At 36.9% G+C, this 23,965-nt stretch overlaps 1 protein-coding gene across 1 annotated transcript in view; it reads right to left on the reverse strand.

The window, feature by feature from the left end:
- LOC129779016 (uncharacterized) overlaps nucleotides 1-22,970 on the reverse strand; it is a 60,496-nt gene extending 37,526 nt beyond the window's left edge. Inside the window, exon 1 of the mRNA XM_055786249.1 lies at nucleotides 22,613-22,970. The gene's annotated coding sequence lies outside the window, so the exon portion shown is untranslated. The remainder of the gene's footprint in view (nucleotides 1-22,612) is intronic.
- Between the last annotated feature and the right edge of the window lie 995 nt (nucleotides 22,971-23,965).

Here is a 23,965-nt window from a genome sequence, read left to right on the forward strand (position 1 = left end):
TTATCATATGGTAACATTCCAAACACATGAAAAATTATCAAAGTTGCTGTTCGATTTTCGTACAGCTGGTCGTCGATGGGTTAATAGAGACCATTAACGTATATACTCTTGCAGTGCTAATTTGCACGATCTACAACATTCATTTGAAGAAGCTGATCATAATAATGAAAATATACACCATAACGAAGAGAGAATAAAAACATGTTCACAATTTGCGATTTAAGTATAACATGTGTAGTACAATTAGAACAATTTTTTTACTAGATGCAAAACTAGCCAATGTAATCGTTATGTAGTGAGGAACAAGCCTAAAGACAGACGTGACGTGACAGGATGTTGTGGATATTATTATTTCTTAATGTGATATCGTCATTCAGCGTTTTTTATCAAGCTCATACATTGATCAATTTGTCAAAACTTCATGAAAAACGTGATTGTATCATCTTCATTCGAAATATATACTTTCGGCCTTATGATGTCCCTGGATTTCTTCTACATTGATAAAAACATTACCGTCTGGATATGCAAGATTTGTAGGGAGATTCAATACTCAAGGGAAATTTAATATTCAATATGTAGTGTTTGACCTCCGAAAAGACCATGGATTCACTCGTGTGAGAAAACTTGTTGAGTTGCGAAACATCAAAGTGGACCTTTTCGTGGACTTGGAAGTGGATCTTCGGACTGGCACGACAACTGATTTTTGATTGAAACTGCTCGTTTAGTTGATTAATTTAATGATGTGTTCTACATTTCGACAGATAAAGCCTCACATATACAACTTTTATAGGCTAGTCGTACTTTTTTACTGAGTTAAGAATTCCTTTACAGTTCGTACTTTCCTGTGTGTAGTTGCTTTTAATAATTGTTCGGAGCTATCGAAATTGTACAAAGTCTGCAAAGTGCACAACTGGGCTTGTTTAGCTGTGTTCAATTGAGATGCATTCTCCCAATCGAATCCAACCTCGCGCGCACTGACCTTAGCCACCGCGCATTGTTTGCGCTACCTGAATTGATTCCACTGCACAATTCACCATCTCATCATCCGCTGTTTATTTTTTATTGCTGGTGGGAATTCTGTTATGAAGGTTTCACCTCTCCCTTTGCATTTAGGTTTTTTTGTTTGTTTGAATGAACCTTATCTCCGTCGACTCCGGTGACTTTTGTGGGAATAAAAGGTTGCAAGCATTACAAACGCACCCATCATTACCAGGCAGAAATTTGATTAATTTTACTTTCTGTACCCATACGGTTGCACATCGGGTATTCTTCTGCAGATGAATCCGAAAACCTCACCCACCACCAACATTGGCAATAGGACCGCGAGGTGCGGCCGCACGGGCACGAGCTTCATTTGAACGGCCGAAATGCGCATATGGCAAACTGGCTCAACCGAATGCATACGCACATGACTAAGTATAACCTTATATCGGAGCCGGACGCAAAAACCGCGAGCGAGACAGAAACAGAAACCGAGAGAACATGTTCCGGATCTCGAACCTTGGCAATGTTTTCGCTTTCTAAAGAGAGGTCTGGTCGGACGGCTCGTGTGCCCACCCCGCCCCCTTCATCTGATCTTGTCACTTTCTATCTTCGTGTGTCTGGTAATTTTATCACCTGCCGCCACGGGTGAAGTTTTGACAGTTTTCGCTAGAAATAACGCGGCGGCGACAGTGACAAGGGGAATCTATGTCGACCCTGATACCATAATGATCGTGTTCGATGCCCGCTCCTGCAGACAGGCAGAGATTATCCACCATAATAACAATGCAAGAGGAGCGGAGACAAGTGACGAGCGGAGCAGTCACGCGTGGTGCGTTTCCCTTAGGTCCTCAATTTACGTTCACATGCCGGGAATTGTGTAAATAAGTTGCAAATAAACCGTTTCGCTTCATACAATGGGGCAATCGCGATTATCGCAATCAGACGCTCATGGTTGAGATTCTATCTTATTTTCAGATCATTTGCAGCGTTGAGTAAATGTACTACTGTGGGTGTGAAATTTTGTGCTTGAATAAGCAGTTTTTTTTTCTCGCTATCGCATAAGAAGAGCCGATAGTTGCAAACGATCGTAAAGTCGTTGCCCGAGAAATGTGCACCAATGAAATTGTACAAGAATCTAGATCTGCTGGCAGATGTGTGCAGATGGAAGACCTTTTTTGTAATACTATGATATAATCGTTCCATGGGTCCTTCCAGCGACACTCTGTATGAATCTATTTCATATTGGGAAACATTTTTGTGTCATGTCGGACATAATGTTGCAAGTCGAGAAAGGTTCGTCGCTTAGACTAATCAAGTCGTTCGTGTTTGAAATGTTGAATCTTTCCACGTCAAATTAACTGAAAAACAATCAATTTTGACCCGACACTTGACCCAATTTTCATTGTATGAAATGTGTCAGTTAGTCTCAGAACATCATTTGTATATAATTTTTCATTTAGAATAATATGTGTGGTCCTCGTGGCCTAGTGGTAAGCGTTGCGCTTGCCAAGATGGGGGCTTTGGGTAGATTCCCGTTCGGGTCAGAAATTCTATCGTCATAGATCGTTTTTCTGGCTTGCACTGGTAAAGGGGAACTGTCTGGGGTGTGGTGGGATGAGCATTGGGCATTGCCAGTCCCCAAGAAAAGCCCCACAAACCCGGAAAACAGCTCCTCTAAGCGAATTGACGCCGCTATAAGAGTCTTTGCCCAGTCCTGGTGGTACTGGGGACGTAAAGCAGCAGTATCACGATAGTCCTCCTGCCAGATAGTGGGGTTGGTCGCAGGCCTTGCAAGCCGCACCACTAAAACACCAAGCAACGAACGATACACAAGAAGATTTGAACCGGACTAATCAACACAGACCCAGGCGACGAAAACGGACTAACGATTGGAAACTCGGGACGTGGAATTGTCGATCTCTCAATTCCGATGACACTCGTGTGCTTTCCGAACTATTGAAAAACCGCAAGTTTGACATCGTAGCGCTGCAGGAAGTGTGTTGGAGATGATCTACTTTACGAACATTTCGCGATGGTCATACCATCTACCAGAGCTGCGGCAACACTCACGAGCTAGGTACAGCTTTCATCGTGTTGGGCAATATGCAGAAGCGAGTGATTGGTTGGTGACCAATCAACCCAAGAATGTGCAGATTGAGGATTAAGGGCCGATTCTTCAACATCAGCATCATTAACGTACACAGCCCTCATCTTGCAAGTCAAGATGATGACAAAGACGAATTCTACACGCAGCTGGAACGCGAATACGAACATGACAAGATCATCATCGGAGATTTCAATACCCAGATCGGTAAAGAGCAGGAGCTCAAACCTGTAATTGGTATGTACAGTGCACACCAGTTAACAAATGAAAACGGCCTAAGACTCATCGATTTTGCCACCTCTAAGGATATGGCCATACGCAGTACCTTCTTCCAACACAAATTCCTCCACCAATACACCTGGAGGTCACCAAATCAAACTGAATCTCAGATCGACCATGTTCTGATAGACGGCCGACATTTCTCGAACATAACTGACGTCAAAACCTATCGAGGCGCTAACATCGACTCGAACCACTACCTAGTGATGGTAAAGATGCGCCCAAAACTCTCCGTTGTGAACAACATGCGGTACCGATGCCCTTAAGCGAGCATGATTAAAACAGCCATAAACAGCGTAGCGGAGAACATCCTAGGACAAGTGGAACGAAAACGACGGTACGAGTGGTTCGATGGTGAGTGTCAGCAAGTGTTACAGAAGAAGAACGCTGCGCGGGAGCTCATGCTGCGTGAAGCTACCCGTCAGAACGGGGATCGATATAGACAGAAACGGAGACAGCAAACCCAACTTCTCCGGGAAAAGAAGCGCCGCCAGGAAGAGGAGGAGTGTGAAGAACTCGAACAGCTGCACCGTTCTCATGAGACGCGAAAGTTCTACCAGAAACTCCCGAAAAGGCTTCGTGTCGCGAGCAGAAATGTGTCGAAATAAAGATGGGAGTATACTGACGAATGAACGTGATGTGTCCGAAAGGTGGAGGCAGCACTTCGATGAACACCTGAATGGCGTACAGGCAGAGGACCGAATGGCGATGGAAACGATTACGTTGGTGCAGTAAATAATGAAGATGTACCACCCCCAACGATAGGTAAAGTAAGGAATGCTATTAAACAGTTGAAGAACACCAAATCAATTGACAATGATGGCATCGGAGCGGAACTTATCAAGATGGGCCCGGAAAAATTGGTTAGTTATCTGCATTGGCTGATTGTCATAATTTGGGAAACAGAACAACTACCGCAGGAATTGAAAGATGGGGTTATTTGCCCTATCTTCAAGAAAGGAGACAAACTATACTGTGAAAACTTTCGTGCAATCACCGTCCGGAATGCTGCCTACAAAGCGCTTTCCCAAATCATCTTCCGTCGTCTATCGCCACTGACAAACAGATTCGTGGGAGGTTATCAGGCCGGCTTCATCGAAGGTCGGTCTACTACTGACCAAGTTTTCACCTTGCGGCAGACTCTCCAGAAATTCCGTGAGTACAGAGTCCCCACGCATCATCTATTCATCGAATTTAAAGCCGCATATGATTCAATAACGCGAAAAGAGCTATGGAGAATCATGGACGAAAACGGCTTCCCCGTGAAGCTGACAAGACTGATTAAGGCTACGATGGATGGAATACAGTGCTGTGGGCGAATTTCGGGTGGATTATCTGATCCATTTGAGTCCCGCAGGGGGCTTCGACAAGGTGATGGTCTCTACTTTATTGCCTACTGTTCAACATCGCGCTAGAGCGTGTTATGAGACGAGCGGCGTTTAACTTGCGTGGTACGATTTTCAATAGATCCGGTCAATTCATCTGCTTCGCTGATGACGTAGACATTGTCGGCAGAACAGGCGGTAGCTGAACATTACACCAGACTTAAGCACGAAGCAGAGAGAATTGGACTGAAAATCAATGCGTCTAAAACCAAATACATGCTGGCTTCGGATCCGAGCACGACAGGACCCGATTAGGTAGTAGTGTAATGATCGACGGCGATGAGTTCAAGGTAGTGGACCAATTTGTCTACCTTGGCTCAATGGTAACGTCTGACAAGGATACCAGCCGCGAGATCCAGTATCCAGAAGGTGATCAAAGCTGGAAGGATACGCTGGGCAGAACATGTTGCAAGAATGTCGGACAACTATCCTGCAAAAATGGTGTTCATCGGGAATCCGGCTGGTACGAGACGACGAGGAGCACAACGAGCAAGGTGGTTAGACCAAGTGGAGCATGACATGGTGAGCACGGGGTGCCCGCGGAATTGGAGGGAGATAGCCACGAACCGAGTTAATTGGAGAAAAATTGTGAATCAGGCCATGTTGTAAAGACGTTTAGCCATAATGAATAAATAAATATGTGGATCCGAATGATTATATAGCTTTTCTTAACAGTGAACAGTTAACAGGTTGAACCGAACCCGAACCGTTATTCAGTTCACTAGAAGAGAGCGAGACAGCACTTAACGGAGAGCTTCTGCACAATATCAGTGTCGATCCCAGCGTGTGTGTGTGTTTGCAATGAAATTGCGACAGAAGTAAAGGAGATAACAGTTTGGTGTGATAAAACGAATTTAAGAACGGTTTGCGAGCTTTAATTTGATATAAACAATCAAGTTTATCTTGAATTTTGGTAGGAAATTACTGAAACGCCCTAAAAACACAAACTTTTTTTAGTTTATTTTTTTTTATTTATTACCACCGTCTTCGATTACTCGCACAGACTGAACTATTTACTTACAATCTATGTGTAATTAATTATCCTATTTCTAAAAACGTTTTTAAATTGAAATCAAATTCATTACATACATAATCAAACAGGCGAAGATGAAACATGAATCAAATTGTTCTATGATATGGAACAGCTAGTAGTGATGAATTCCGAAAACGACGGGAAGGAATGCGCAAAGGAACCTGTGCAAGAAGTTCAGGGCAGTTAATGGAGCCTTGCAGTATGTCGAAGATAAATATTCTCTGCAATGTAACGCGCCTGGTTGATAATGTTTCCCATTCTATCAGCTTGCACCGGTCGAAATAAGGAGGAAGATTAGATGGGTCATTCCACTGGAGCCGTCTCAGGGCAAAACGAAAAAAAAATTTCTGCACCCGTTCCATCGTCAAAGCATGAACTACATAAAAAGGGGACCAAACAGGAACAGCGTATTCCAGAATGCTGCGGATCAATGAGCAGTATAGCATCTTTAGGGCACGAGTGTCTGTGAATTCATATGCATGACGGCGGATGAATCCCAACACGATGAAAGCTTTGGCAGTCATAATGCCTACGTGTACGTTGAATCGGAGTTTCGAATCAATCGTAACTCCGAGATCGCTGATAGTCGATGCACGTTTCAGTTCTGACGATTCCAACAAATGTTGATAGATTACGGGGTTGTTGGAGCGACAAAAAGAAATTATTTTACATTTTTTGTCATTGACCCTCATTCCGTTGTCGCCACACTATTCCAGCATCCTATCGATGTCGTCTTGTAAAAACAAACAATCCAAGGGAGACGAGATCACACGGTAGATATTCACGTCATCAGCGAATGCAGTTTGGACGATGAATAATAGTAATTAATTCCACTAATAGAAATATTTCACAATTTTATTTCATGCCAAATTTTGTCATTTTTCAAATGAAAGTGTTAGTGTGAGTTTAAGGCAAATAGTTTGGGATCAACAAAAGTTCGAAAACTCTGTCATAATTGGGATTTGACCAAATACATAGATATATTTTTTTATCAGATAAGACCCTTTATAACCCCTTAGAATATTTAGTTATGCGAGGATACGGTGCATTCGGCATTAGAGCTTTTCTTACTAGTGAAATATTTCATGGACACAAAATGTTCATCAGAATTTTCACAAATAATACTGTTCTGAGAAACCAAAACGGATATCTTTCGATCGAATCATGAAGAAATTTGTCTTTTTTTTAGGCTGGACTTCACATTAAACCGACATAATGTTGTCCTGGTAATTTGAAACGACTGCTAACAAAACTGACTTGTTGCACAAATGAAAGCATCTTTTTATCACCCGTCACGGTTAGCTTCAAAAACGGCGTGTTTTCATTACGTTTTTTAAAACGTGTCGTAGCTGCAACGAGTTTATAAATCAATTGAAGATGTAACCCATTAAATGTTTTTCGTTCAATTTGTGTGGAATCTATACATCGTAACGATTTAAGTACTCAAGCTTCAACAGGCGCTCGTGAACGGTGGTTTCAGATATCTGTAGTCCATCCGCTAATTCGTTGTCGTCGTGTCGTGTACCGAGTAAAAGTTACAAGTAATGATAAGTAGAATTTTTCAAATTCAAAAAAAGCATGAAAATATTGTTGCTAGAAAAACTATTTTCATATAACAGTGCCCTTCTCCCGATGTGTGGATGACTTGTTGGTAATCATATATTTTTTCAGAATTGAAAAAAAAATCTTTTTTGAGAAAAAAATCATTTTAATTTTCAGAATAATTTGTTGTACAAATAAATTTTATTTAAAAAATATTTGTTTTTTTTTTTTAATTCGTTTATTTTTACAGGTTCAGTTACTTAAGTTTAAAGGAGCCGAATTCTTAAATATAATTTTAAAACTATATATATAAACAATTTTCTTACATCTATGGTTAGTAAGGTGGAAAACCGATTACTCGCGGTGTACTCGAGTTTAGGAGGGTGACATATTTTTAGGAGAAGGATGAGATATAAGGAAATTGTAACAATGTTGATGAACACTCAATTTATAAATCTATTCGTATATCTATAGTGTATTTACATTTCAACTTATTCTACTATTTATAGCAAGGGGACGAATTACCCGCAAAGGAAGGAAAGGAGGGTATAAGGATGTAGGGACAATCACACACGAAGATCTACAGCTTTAAGGAAAACATATATATGGGACATGTAATCAAGGTCTAACCGAGCCAACACATCTCTCACCGGCACATTGGGCTGTCTTCCTCGGGCCCGAAGGGAGTTTTTTAAATTCGATCTGGCGACCAGATACACCTCGCACAAAAAATATTTGATATTTTGCAATGAAAACTTGAACGATTTCCTGCATTTCATTATTTGACCAAAATTTTGTCTTATAATTTTCGAGGTATTTTGAGATTTTTGAGGTTGAAATAAACCAAAATCTGGCTTAAAAACTAAAATACCAACAAAATTTTGGTGAAATAATGAAATGTAGGAAGCCGTTCAAGTATGAAAAATGTATATATGAAAAATATCAAACTTTTTTTTTTAATTTCATCGGAAAAAATCATTTTCAAAATTAAAAATATTCTTCTCAAAACATTATAGAAAAATTCTGGAAATAAATGAATAGCCCATACAATTACCAACATCCATACAACGGAAGAAGAGCACGGCTACAGATAACAAGTTTTTGTAACAACAAAATGAGTTTTTCTAACAACAACTTCGTCTTCGTAGCCTAATTGGTTGCGTGTCCGCTACTAAGCGAACAATCATGAGCTCATAACTCAGGACCCTCAATCGACCATCCTTGTGTGTTATTCTAGCTACTATTTCCACGCAACAATCATCATGTGACGGTAATCCCAGTCCTTATATTACGGTCTGCTGCATCGGCAATTGATACTATTAATAGCACAACAATGGAAGTCTCATATCAACAGTACCGCTGTGTATGATTCAACTGTGAAAATTCGAACAACAGGATTATTATAGGAAAAATGGCGAGATGTGTAACGGTAGAATAGGAATACTCTTGCGCTTAAATGGCTACTGTGTATCGATGAGATAGGAGTACACTTGCGCCAAAAAATGAACAATAATATACAACAAAATTATCGTTATATAAAAATATACACGAATAAATTGGGCTCTGTTATAGCTGAATTGCTAAATGAGACAAATTAAACAGATGGAATAAAAAAAAATTCGACATACCCATACGAGGTGTGATCAAAATGTGGAATATTAATTTATACATCAACATTATTTTTGTCCTCTTCAAAATAAAATCTCGGTTTGGTGTAACCTTGGATTCCTCCTGTGATATTTGTATTTATCTTCTCAGTCGCTACAATCCTCCGTCTATACAGAAGACTCTTCAGTTTTTGGAACAGGAAAATGTTGCATGGGTCCAAATTCTGAAGGGGCTGGGGAATGATTGTGTTGTTATTTTTGGTTAACAATCTATCACAAGCAACTGGTTTCCAACAGCAACATTTCCGGACGTTTTTCTTGTATTGCTTCTAGCAAATGGCAAATAGTTTCAGGGTGGTACTCCTTACTCACAGTACCTCCTTGTGGTAACGATGATGAACTCCACGCAACGGTAATCGAAGAAAACATTAAACAAAACCTTGATGTTCGAACGATCTTGCTATGCATCTTGACTCCCCTAGAATCTTCAATTGGGTATTCACTTTGGTTGCGACTATACACCTGTGATTCGTCACCGCGATACTCACACGGTGATTCAAATTTTCGGAACAAACTTCTCATGCCCAACATGTTTGAAGAGATTGCTTAGCACGAGTAAACCGATGTGCCAACATACTCAGCAACATCTCTAATGGAGATTCGACGATTTTCCGAAACAATCATTCAATTGCAAACTGTTTAACGTTTGCATCTGTTGTTATTGTACTGGGGCGTCCAAAGCAAAGTTAGTCATTGACATTTTCTCGGCCATCTTCCACATTTAAACATTATTTTTAATCAGAACCAACCCTCCGCATGTTACTGTCAACATTTCAACTATTTTGGAACACCTAATTCCATTTTTATGCAAAATTTAATACAAATATTGTGATCCTCTTTTACATGGAGGTCAGAGTTCTCAAAGGCCAAGGATGCGACTAGAAGATGCATAAAACGGATCTTGCTAACTATACAAAAAACTATATCACCTTAACTGTTTCCATTCGATGCTACAGTCAAATCCCCGTGAATTAATTTTGTAATAATATTAATGAAAAACAGATTCATCAAACAACAACAAATCCAACAAATGATGGTCTGTGAGTCAAAGTTTCCACAGTCCAAATTATGTAAGGACATATGCTAACTATTTCCCTGCGACCCACTAACGGCCTAGTTCAACAGACTGCGAGTTGTGTGCAAATTAGTATTCAAAGACACGGTCGGGCACGTGTATCGGGTTAAATCAGTTTTCGATTCTGCTTTCATAACCGCATATTGCATCTTCACGCGGAGGACCGCAAACCACTTTCGATGCCACTCCGCCCGGCACATTTCTATTTTGCCCCATGAATTTGCTGAACAACAGCAGCATCGAGAAAGTAGTAAAGTAAACGGTGCATCGTCCCATCGAAAACAAACCCGGTGGCATTTGTCCTCCCCGTGCATGCGCGCGCGCTTCCTTATGCTGTTTGGCAAAGTTTCGTCGTTATGGCGTTATGGCGGAGTTCCCGGACATACAAATTGTGTTGAATAATGCTGCCAAACAGCGCAGCGTTAGTTTTGTCATAACTTAATGCGCATTCAATATCGATCTACGATGCGGTTGCTGTTGTGAGCTTTCTCCAAAAAAAAAAATAATAATAATAAACAGAAAAAAAGGTTACGGTGACTCAACCCGGGATAGTTCAGGAAAACAGCTTACGTAATCGAAGCGGTAATGAAGGTTGCCAACTTCCGGAGGTGGAAAAATCGTGGCTGGTTCTGGTGGCGGCTCCCATGGCCCTCAAGTTGATAAATGATCCGATCGTCAGACCTTTGGGCACTCTGCGTTGCCGCCGCTGACTTTAACCCGACCCATGGGGTCGTAAACAGACCTATTATCATTCAGTGAAAGCTCGCGCATCGTAAAGTATTTATCTTTATCTGAATCGTCTGGAAAGATCTATACAGGGATGTTTTAATGAGAACCGAAGCTGTTTAGTGCAGAAAAGGCGTGAAGATGGTCGTAAATTCTAGCCCATTCATCGTGCGTTTATCGGAATCGGAATTCTTCAAAAAGTGGCATGTATCAAAAAGTCAATACTGAAAATACAAAAGTGTTCCTGAAGAAATATTTATATAACCGTATCCCGCGAGCCTTTATAAAACGCACTAATCATAACATAGGGTTTCACTCTCCATTTAACTCGGAACTCACGCGCACAATTTATTAAACGAAACATAAATGTGATCGCGCGTGAAATGGATTTACCAGTTTCAAGTGCAGTATTTTTGTTTACTTAACGATCCCCGGTCAAAAACCGCCCCTATGTGCGCGGGGCTAATGAGAGCCCCCAACAGCAAAAACCGGCTTCGATAACGCGCAAAGTGAAGGTTGGAAGAAATCGAAAGTATGCATCATGACGGCAAACCTTTCGAGGCGCACGAATGTTGTGGATATATGCTTTCATCGGTGACATTCATTCGCACGCGCTTTGTGGCGAATTTTAAAACTATATTCAACCGGAAAAAAGTATTTTTGCGATTAATATTGTCAAAGTGTCGGATTTAAAACGAGTTTTAAAAGTCAAATAATTGCTTCGATACCGAAATTGGCTACAAAGTCTGTTCGAAACAAAGTATGATATTCTGTTGCTACACCAAAACTAGCGTTGGCAGAAAACATTTCATCTTCGGCAGAAAAAAAACTGTGTGCTGGCGGGTGAAATGAGCAAATAAAAGCACCTGTTTCAAAAGCTTTAAAATGTTTGTGTGTATGGGAGCAGACATCCCTTTCTTTTTTCTTTTTTCATCTTTTTTTATGATTGTACCCAAAAAAAAGTCCAAGGCTGTTTTACACGACTATTACCCTTCATCATAAAAATAAGTTGGAAATTATTTTCTAAGAGTAAAAAGGAGAGCATAAACTTGAATCTACAGTGAATCAAAAAATTGCCCGTACAGTTGCTGTTCTAATAAAAAATAAGCTTAAACACATATTTAATCAATCAACAGAAATGTCATATTAATCGATCGTAAGTACCAAGTCAACACTTGGTATGGCCTCCTTTCGCAGCAATCACACTTTGTAGACGCCTTTTTCCCACAAATTCTCAATCAGATTGAGATCGGGTGACTGGGGAGGATAGGGAAGCGTTGACTTGACGTTGTAGAGGAGCCATTCCTTGATAAGATGCGACGAATGTTTTGGATCATTATCTTGAACGAACTGAAAATTGGATCCATGACCCAACTTTTCCGCGCTTGCTTTCAAATGCGTCTTCAAAATGTCCAAGTAAACGAATCGATCCATAGAAGATTCAATAAACGTCAGGTTTCCAGAACTTGCACTTGCACTAAACGCACCCCATACCATAACATGACCGCCACCATGCTTGACTGTTGGTCGTAAATTTTTCGATTCCAATTCGGTATTCGGTTTACGCCATACTCTAACTTGTCCATCAGACCCAAAAATGTTGAATTTGCTCTCATCCGTGAAAATCAGGTTCTTCCAGAACTCCTCTGGTTTAACCACGTACTTCTGGGCATACTCCAGACGCTTCTTCTTATTTTTAGCTGATATGAATGGCTTCTTTCGTGCAACGCATCCTCGATACCCTTTGTCATGGAGCACATTCCGTATTGTTTGAGGGTTAACCTTGATGTTGGCGTTTTGTGACAAGCTGTCAGTCAACTTAGTAGCACTCAACTTTGGATTTTGTGATTTCCCGCAGAAGTATGCGATGGTGACGGTCTGCGTGCTCTTCCAGGAGTTGTTTCCAAAAAAATAGTTTTCTTGAAGTTCTGGAGCACATATTGAACAGACGATCGTGGTCGATTCACAACATCTGCGATTTCGGACAATCTTTTGCCTTCATTTCTCAGATCCACGATCAGTTTGCGAATCTCAACTGGGATTTTATTGTGGGAAACGGCCATTTTTCTAAAAACAATTGGAACTGAAAATAAACACTAAATTTTGAAGATATTACCGTTTTTGCAGCTGAAAACACTGGAGCGCACTTCTTTGCTAGGCAACGGATGCTGTTTGTGCTGAGTGACAGATGGTCGATTGTTTACATTGCTTATTTTTGAAAAAGGTCGTAACTGTACGGACAATTTTTGAACTTTTTCAACTTTATTACGATTTTATCGAGCTTAACCATTTTTTTCGGTTATTTTGATGGCTGGGCAATAAAAAAAGACATATTTGTTTATAAAATGAAACAGATTTACTGCTGCATAGATTATATTTTATACATCCTTTTTTGTGCTGCAATATTTGAGGCACTGCTGTACGGACAATTTTTTGATACAGTGTATATCTATCTCGGTCTGGACCGTGTATGTGGCAACGTATGCGAAAAGCTTTAATGCGTGCTTATTTGCAATGTGTCTCTTGTTTTCGCTCGCTCATATTGATCTTACATTGCTATACCATATATACAATTGCTATACTAGTCATTATCACATTTTCTGTTATTTTAGGCTCATTTAATGTAATAAATCGAGATGAAAAAACATGGCCCAAAAATTATTCATGTTTCATTATTCGTTTTTTTTTTCAATTTAATCATCCAATCAGATGATCAATCTAATCAGTGATAAATAACACAGAAATAATTTCTTATTTAGTTTATTTAGTTTATTAAATTTAAATTAATTTTTCTCAAAAACTTTTTTTTTAAATTCCCAGTATATATATATATATATATATATATATATATATATATATATATATATATATATATATATATATATATATATATATATATATATATATATATATATATATATATATATATATATATATATATATATATATATATATATATATATATATATATATATATATATATATATATATATATATGAATAGCCCTCAAAATTCCCAACAAATTGTTCATACATCGGAAGATGGGCACTTTTATAGGCAAAAAGTGTTCCTAACAACAAGTTTTTTATATTTTCTTTGAAAAAAATACAACTAATCCTAATTTTTTTAAAGCAAGATGGCGATATAGTTTATTCAACAAAGTTTTAGATCTTATTAAAATGTGAACTTTTGTCGAAGATGTCAACTTTCTATCTGTTATAGTTTTTGAAATATAAGTCATTTTTGTATGAAGACTTCTGAAAACAAACATTTTTTGTTCGTAACATTTTTGTGTGTAAATTCTCACGTTTGACATGTTCTTAACATGTTTCTAAATAGAGAAAAGTTAGCAATCTCAGAATTTAAAAAGCATATTAATTTATTAATAACTATCAAAAAAATGTTTGAAAAAAAATTTCATTGCAAAAATTTTTTTTAAAATTAAAATTCATTTTTCTCGAAAACATATGCTATATATTGGGGGGTCTTCCTAGCCACTTGGTTACGCGTTCGCTTACCAAGCGATCGATCGTGAGTTCAAACTCAGGGCCCTCAGTTGACCATCTTTGTGTTGTTATAGAATAATTACGTCCACGCAACCATCATCAGCGATGGAAATCGATCCACGGTGGAACAAAGATCGATTCATCCATACAACTGCTCGGCTTTGCAAGAAACATCGGGCTGCTGTTCTATAAATAACCCAACAATGAACAATATCAACTGTCTCCGCTGTCCGGTCTGCTGAACAATGGAAGAACAGAAAGAATACCCTTACACCTGAATGGCTACTACTGTGTAATTTACCATAATGTAATGGAACAGAAAACTTAACGCCTAAATGGCTACTACTAACTACTGTGTAATTCACAATTCATGGAAACATAAACATATGTACATGTACACGATTAAACCCGGCTCTGTTACAGCTAAATGCTAAATATGCCTAATAAATAAATAAATGGGATAAAAAAATATGCTATATATTGAAAACAAAGTTCTGAAAGAAATAGATATAAATAGCCCTTAAAATTTCCAACAAGTTTTCCATACATCGGACGATGGGTACATTTACATGAAAAAAGTTTTTCGAACAACAACTTTTTCATGTTTTTCTTTGAAAAAAAGCTATCAATGTTCAATTCGTAACATTTTTTTGTATAAATTATCGCATTTTAAATGCTCTGCTAACTTTTCTCAATTTATAAACATGTCAGGAACATGTCAAACGTGAGAATTTATACACAATAATGTTACGAGCAAAACATTATATATATATATATATATATATATATATATATATATATATATATATATATATATATATATATATATATATATATATATATTCAGCATGGCCTTTAAAAAAAAATAATATATATATATATATATATATATATATATATATATATATATATATATATATATATATATATATATATATATATATATATATATATATATATATATATAATGTTTTGCTCGTAACATTATTGTGTATAAATTCTCACGTTTGACATGTTCCTGACATGTTTATAAATTGAGAAAAGTTAGCAGAGCATTTAAAATGCGATAATTTATACAAAAAAATGTTACGAATTGAACATTGATAGCTTTTTTTCAAAGAAAAACATGAAAAAGTTGTTGTTCGAAAAACTTTTTTCATGTAAATGTACCCATCGTCCGATGTATGGAAAACATGTTGGAAATTTTAAGGGCTATTTATATCTATTTCTTTCAGAACTTTGTTTTCAATATATAGCATATTTTTTTATCCCATTTATTTATTTATTAGGCATATTTAGCATTTAGCTGTAACAGAGCCGGGTTTAATCGTGTACATGTACATATGTTTATGTTTCCATGAATTGTGAATTACACAGTAGTTAGTAGTAGCCATTTAGGCGTTAAGTTTTCTGTTCCATTACATTATGGTAAATTACACAGTAGTAGCCATTCAGGTGTAAGGGTATTCTTTCTGTTCTTCCATTGTTCAGCAGACCGGACAGCGGAGACAGTTGATATTGTTCATTGTTGGGTTATTTATAGAACAGCAGCCCGATGTTTCTTGCAAAGCCGAGCAGTTGTATGGATGAATCGATCTTTGTTCCACCGTGGATCGATTTCCATCGCTGATGATGGTTGCGTGGACGTAATTATTCTATAACAACACAAAGATGGTCAACTGAGGGCCCTGAGTTTGAACTCACGATCGATCGCTTGGTAAGCGAACGCGTAACCAAGTGGCTAGGAAGACCCCCCAATATATAGCATATGTTTTCGAGAAAAATGAATTTTAATTTTAAAAAAAATTTTTGCAATGAAATTTTTTTTCAAACATTTTTTTGATAGTTATTAATAAATTAATATGCTTTTTAAATTCTGAGATTGCTAACTTTTCTCTATTTAGAAACATGTTAAGAACATGTCAAACGTGAGAATTTACACACAAAAATGTTACGAACAAAAAATGTTTGTTTTCAGAAGTCTTCATACAAAAATGACTTATATTTCAAAAACTATAACAGATAGAAAGTTGACATCTTCGACAAAAGTTCACATTTTAATAAGATCTAAAACTTTGTTGAATAAACTATATCGCCATCTTGCTTTAAAAAAATTAGGATTAGTTGTATTTTTTTCAAAGAAAATATAAAAAACTTGTTGTTAGGAACACTTTTTGCCTATAAAAGTGCCCATCTTCCGATGTATGAACAATTTGTTGGGAATTTTGAGGGCTATTCATATATATATATATATATATATATATATATATATATATATATATATATATATATATATATATATATATATATATATATATATATATATATATATATATATATATATTTATATATATATATATATATATATATATATATATATATATACATATATATATATATATATATATATATATATATATATATATATATATATATATATATACTGGGAATTTAAAAAAAAAGTTTTTGAGAAAACTAAATTTAAATTTAATAAACTAAATAAACTAAATAAGAAATTATTTCTGTGTTATTTATCACTGATTAGATTGATCATCTGATTGGATGATTAAATTGAAAAAAAAACGAATAATGAAACATGAATAATTTTTGGGCCATGTTTTTTCATCTCGATTTATTACATTAAATGAGCCTAAAATAACAGAAAATGTGATAATGACTAGTATAGCAATTGTATATATGGTATAGCAATGTAAGATCAATATGAGCGAGCGAAAACAAGAGACACATTGCAAATAAGCACGCATTAAAGCTTTTCGCATACGTTGCCACATACACGGTCCAGACCGAGATAGATATACACTGTATCAAAAAATTGTCCGTACAGCAGTGCCTCAAATATTGTAGCACAAAAAAGGATGTATAAAATATAATCTATGCAGCAGTAAATCTGTTTCATTTTATAAACAAATATGTCTTTTTTTATTGCCCAGCCATCAAAATAACCGAAAAAAATGGTTAAGCTCGATAAAATCGTAATAAAGTTGAAAAAGTTCAAAAATTGTCCGTACAGTTACGACCTTTTTCAAAAATAAGCAATGTAAACAATCGACCATCTGTCACTCAGCACAAACAGCATCCGTTGCCTAGCAAAGAAGTGCGCTCCAGTGTTTTCAGCTGCAAAAACGGTAATATCTTCAAAATTTAGTGTTTATTTTCAGTTCCAATTGTTTTTAGAAAAATGGCCGTTTCCCACAATAAAATCCCAGTTGAGATTCGCAAACTGATCGTGGATCTGAGAAATGAAGGCAAAAGATTAAACCCGGCTCTGTTACAGCTAAATGCTAAATATGCCTAATAAATAAATAAATGGGATAAAAAAATATGCTATATATTGAAAACAAAGTTCTGAAAGAAATAGATATAAATAGCCCTTAAAATTTCCAACAAGTTTTCCATACATCGGACGATGGGTACATTTACATGAAAAAAGTTTTTCGAACAACAACTTTTTCATGTTTTTCTTTGAAAAAAAGCTATCAATGTTCAATTCGTAACATTTTTTTGTATAAATTATCGCATTTTAAATGCTCTGCTAACTTTTCTCAATTTATAAACATGTCAGGAACATGTCAAACGTGAGAATTTATACACAATAATGTTACGAGCAAAACATTATATATATATATATATATATATATATATATATATATATATATATATATATATATATATATATATATATATATATATATATATATATATATATATATATATATATATATATATATTCAGCATGGCCTTTAAAAAAAAATAATATATATATATATATATATATATATATATATATATATATATATATATATATATATATATATATATATATATATATGTATATATATATTCGGGAATTTAAAAAAAAAAGTTTTTGAGAAAAATGAATTTTAATTTTTAAAATAAAATTAATTTTCAAAATAATACAAATTTTTGTCAGCGAAATTTACAAAATTTACAACAATACATTTTTTTCCAAATTTTTTTTTGTTAATTTTTTCTAAGACGAGTTTGCATGAATTTCGTCAATACCCATATATTCGAAAATGACATCATGATAAACGTTGTTAGCCCATTCGATGTTTGCGCTAACGAAATTGATCTTTGTTATGGTGAAAAAAAGTTTTTGAATTTTTGAAAAGCTTCGAGAAAGAAACTAACGAAAGAAAATAATTGTCATGTGTTTCAAAATGCCATTGTTGTTAGTTCAATTGAATTTCACGTTTGCGGAATTAAGCTTCGTGTTCCGTTAGTGTGAAACGAAAATGATTCTCAAGTGGAAAATAAAAATTATTAATGAAAATTTATTTCTCTGTATCAAACATGCATTCCATGTAAAGAAGAAACATGTCTAGCGAATATAGCGAATGCTTAAAAACATTTTCTTGGTATGTAGTAATATATTTAGATATTCGAACCAAATATTTACAACAATTGATTCAGCATGGCCTTAAAGGTAAGAGCACATCAATGAACCGTAAAATGGACACTTTTGGCGTTCGAATAACGCTCTTTAAAAAATCAACGCATACAGATGGGGTGTACATCATTTTAAAGCTCCAACTTTCAGGTATTAGAATATTTTGCGAACATGTTTTTATCTTGGTGTGTAGTGGGCAACAATATTGAGAAGAAATTGGAAATCAATTGTTTCTGTTTTTGCAAAGATTTTTTGGACTAACGTTTTTTTTTTAAATAACCAGCTCAATAGCAAATCCTTGTTAACCAGCTTTCATTTGGTTCCTAGAATGTTCCTGTAGGACCTCCCCATACAGAGATATTTTTGTTTGAATCAAAAATTACCCCTTCGTCTTCGATAATGAATAATTCAAGAGGCAATGATCGCACTGCGAATCGAAAGACAGCTTTGAAAACTTCAATAAAATCTGTATAAATGAAACTTATTGCTTCGACTAAAAAAATTATTTAAATTTGATTTTAAAAAAGTGCCAAAAACAGGTGTTTTGGTAAATTGTGTGTAATTTTGCAAACATTATAGTAAATTCTAATGTTTGCAGGCAAATGTTTAACCTAGTGTATTCTCTACATTCCTGTGAACATTACATATTGATACGTTCAGCCGTTTTTTCACATTGCAAAAAAGCACGCATTAACCCTTTCACTACGAGCGTCGTCTATAGACGACATCCGTGCGATGAGCTCTGTGTACGAGCGTCGTCTTTAGACGACATGAGAGTGCTACTGCACATCGATCACACCAGCGCGATATGCATACTTTCCGGCGCAGTGCTCCGTACAGCGGTAGCATTCCGGCGAAGCGCACTGCCGTGTTGAAAGGCCTCGACCCAGACAGAGATAGATATATATTCACGTTTATGTTCTGTTCAATACTAGTAGCTATGTGGATAACTTGGTCGTGTAAAACAGTCTTGCATTTTAGCCGGTCTTGGTTCGATTCCCATTGACATCGTTTGGACTTTTTTTTGAGATGCATTAGAGCAAACCTCGGACTTTCAGATAATAAAGTCGCAATGAGGTACTGTGCCGCCCGTAGTACCGTTCGTAGGATCTGTCTGCGAGCAGAATGTCGATCTCTCGAACTAGCAAACATTCAAACGGAATGTTCAAATAGCGCTCGGAGGCTCTATGAACAGGTTCTGATGAAGGTACCAGGGATGACTGCTAATTGACAATTAACAAACTTACGTGAGAATTAATTTCATACATGGTACAGGTAAACTTCGATATAACGTACATTTCACTTTCAAAATTGTGCGTTGTATCTAATTGTATGTTATATCAAAGCATAATAAAGTACTCACAAACGTAGTCTATAATACATTATTGTGTTGCTGTTTTAGTAAAGTTAATGAATAACTTCAATCAGAAGACGAAGCCAGCCTTCCTCATGATGTTTCCCTTCGTACTGTTGATTAAAGCTTGATTCATTTAGAATCCGGAATCACAAAACCAGCTGTATTTCGGAATTGATTGAAGGCACAAAACTTATTTTAGCATCACAATATGGATAATTATTTGTTCTATCAGAAAAAAAGTATTGAAAAAAATTTTCCTTCACACTTTTGAAATGTGTACGTTATATCGAGGTAAAATGTACGTTATATCGAGTGACGTTATATCGAGGGTACGTTATAACGAGGGTACGTTATATCGAAGTTTCCCTGTACTCGGTCATCCATTCAGGGAGACCTATATGCTTGAGCTTCGCTGTAACTAGTTCACGAGAGACTTTGTTGAAGGCAATTCCTTTAAAAGGACGAAATAAATAGCGTCCTTTTGGGTCTCTCCACATTATCTGACAAGACACTCATGGAAACAGTCAGAAACAGTAGATGTCATAGGATGATTTAAATATTATTCAATATCCCATCAACCCATAAACAGAAATTTGAAATTCATAATGCAACTATACAAATCAACCACCTGTCCATTATACCCCCACTGTCCGTCTTACCCGCGGTTCCCCTACACTTAAGATTTCGAACAATTGACCATTTATAGACAGCTCGATGCGTACAGAATGAAATCAATTCACAGTCGGATAGTCAATGATTCTATCTCTTATTGAACTTTTTATAGAACAGAGACCTATCGACACGAATAAACTGCTGTATACCCAACAATGTTATAAATCGAACAGTACTCAGCTTTGAGCCATGTCTCACCAATTTCTATTACACGGGGAGTGTCTGAAATGATCATTGCACTTTCGTGCAATGCAGTTTATTGCATCGAAAGAATTCGACCATCACGAATAATGTCAGCAGTTTACAACTAAGTCACATAATTATCGGAATCCTTCTGGTTGTTCATAGTAAAAAAAATCCTACATCAATTCAATGTTTGGGGATTCCAACATCAATTCAACGCTTGGGATTTTTTTACGAGTGAACACCTTTCAGCAACAACAGGTTAATGGTGTTTGGTCATGGACTATTCCTTGAGGAACCACGTCAATTGCGTTGATAAAAAGTGAGTGATAATTGAACAAAAAGTGAGATAAACTACTTGAATTCCCCGGTGTTTCATTACAACATTCTCTCTATTGAAAACCCCTATAATGTTTTCAGTGTCTCATCTACTTCAAAATGCCATATTATTACCATAAATGCGGATGAATTCAGTTAATATATTTCAAATAAGATGCATTTCCAAACCATGGAGAACTGCTTGACGTTGGCAGTGACCAAATTATGCCAGAAAGGACATTATGGCGTAATATTTCGTACATGTGAAACCTAATGCAAAACAAATTGTTTTCACTATGTTTCGAATCACAAATCAACTGTTCCTACAATTGGAAGCTTCTGCTGATCAGGCACGTACAAAGAAATCACACCCAACCATATTTCGTAGATTTGGTTTTTCACATAATTTTTGATAACCTTTTATAAGCGTAAAATAGATCCTATCAACTGCGAAAACGCATATAAACAGCGAAAAAATTGAACCAAACTGCATAACCGTTACATTTCCACTGAACCATAAAGCGGAACGCATCGTTCCTACCATTCTTGATTAACTATGCCACCGAAAACCGATACATTCCAGACATACGCTCCCACCCAAACCACCCAAAGCATCACACAAGCAATCACAAAGCTTCCCCGCTTATACGGATTACACAATTTTGACCTAAAGACACTTTTTTATTCGCACACTGAAGTAGGGAATTCCGATTCACTCGCAAACCATCACCATCCCTGTTGGGAGCTAAGCTTTTTTTTTTGCACTTGGCGATCGTCTGCGGGTTTCTCTTTTTGCGCGCGCGCCCTCACAATCGTTCAGCTCACTACTCCCGGTCCCGATGAAAGAAGGTTGGCCGGATTTTCGAGCGAAACCGCTACCAGTTTTGAATTTTTAATTAAATGGCGTCACGTCCAACAACGCGAAGAATGGGAGAAATGCAAGAACTGTTAAAAGCAGCACAGTCGGCAACTTTCCTCGGGAAGTCGACCCGCTACCGCTACCCGTTCCGTCCGAGAAGCGGAATTTAATGTTTCCATCTTGCCCTACGGACTCTGGGCTCGGTGCGATAAACTCGCGGCTTATTTCCTTACTTGTTGATTGTTTTTTCGCTTCTGCACTACTCGAGAGGGATGGAAAAATTCCACTTTTTTGCCTTATTCGCGCGAACAGCATCCAGTGGATCCGATTATAACGGTTTGTTTTGGTTCGATTTCACTTGTCCACTTTCTGTGGGGCACAACAACAAGTCCACAAAACACCACCGCAGCGAGAAACGATACCTTCACGGATGTGTAACGCAGCTCTTCATGATAGCACACTTCAGTCAGTTTGTTTTGTTGTAACTTACCTTAAAATTAACACCACAATCACACTTCCAGTAAATCACGTACAAAAACACTGATATTTCCTCGAAGGCACTAGTGGGGAAGACACTTTATTCCTTTGAGATTCTCTGGTCTTGTTGTGGCCAGCAGAGATCAGTTCGCTTCGGCAGTTGGAGAGATGACTGAGTGGAAAAACGTTCTGGTATCGGTTTATAGCTGGCCTAAATGTGCCCGAACTGCCGAGTTGCGGATCCGCGATTGTGGGACCCCCTTTTGCACGATGATCGCAACGACGACAACGACGACCACCGCGACTCCGATGACGATTAATACAACGACAACAATAGCAGCAACAATGATGGGCTTTGAAGCCAATGGACCGTCGCACTCTCTGCAGCGGTGGTACTGCCTGTCGAAGGTTTCAGCATGGCGGTTTTGGACCTCTTCACAACGGGCGGGAGAGCGCCCATTGGGAGTTCGACTGGGAGAGCGAGAGACTGTAGGTAATTTCTGCAGTAGGAAAGCTTTCCGTGCGAACTTGGATCGGGCACAGTGTCGTTCAGAAGTATGGCTACAGTGCACAATGGTCCATGAGATGCATTTAAGTGGAAATTAGCATTTAGAGCTCGACAGTTATTCTCTAGACAAAAACTGTCTTAGACAAAGTTGTTACTCATGATAGAGCGCTCGTTTTTATGTTGTCTAAGATAGGGTGACCAAAATTGTCGATGAAATAAAAAATATAACTTTCTTATCTTTTTAGATAGAGGTGATCATAGTTCGACAATGTTGTAGATCCAATTATTTGAGACATCTTTGTGGAACAAAGTTTTTTTCTATCTCTTGAAATAACAGATATATCGCATTTTTTATAAGTTACGATAGGGTCACCATGAAAAAAAACTGTTTTTTTACTAAAACTTTTATATTTCAAATTTTACATGCAAACTGTCTTCGAAAGACTTTTAAAGCTTACTGATACAAACATTTTTCGATGCAGAACTTGTCACTATCTCAACTTTACTTACTTACTGTTATTTTTTGTGTTTGAGTAGATTAATATTTAAATCATGAGTTTTTTGGGTAAAAAATCATCAATAACATTGAGCAGGATTAAGATATAGACAAGTTCTGCACCGCAAAATGTTGGTATCGATAAGCTCTAAAAGTCGTACGAAGACAGTTTTGATGTAGAATTTGAAATATAAAAGTTAAAGCAGAAAAAACGCGTTTTTTCATGATCACCCTAATGCAACTTAAAAAAAGCGTCAAATCGATTATTTTAAAAGATAGAAAAAAGCTTTGTTCTCCAAAGTTGTTCAAAATAACTGGGGCTACAACATTTTTGAACTATGTTTGTCTCTATCTATAAAGAT

The sequence above is a fragment of the Toxorhynchites rutilus genome, chromosome 3 (genome assembly GCF_029784135.1).
Source record: "Toxorhynchites rutilus septentrionalis strain SRP chromosome 3, ASM2978413v1, whole genome shotgun sequence".
Classification (NCBI taxonomy): Eukaryota; Metazoa; Arthropoda; class Insecta; order Diptera; family Culicidae; genus Toxorhynchites; species Toxorhynchites rutilus.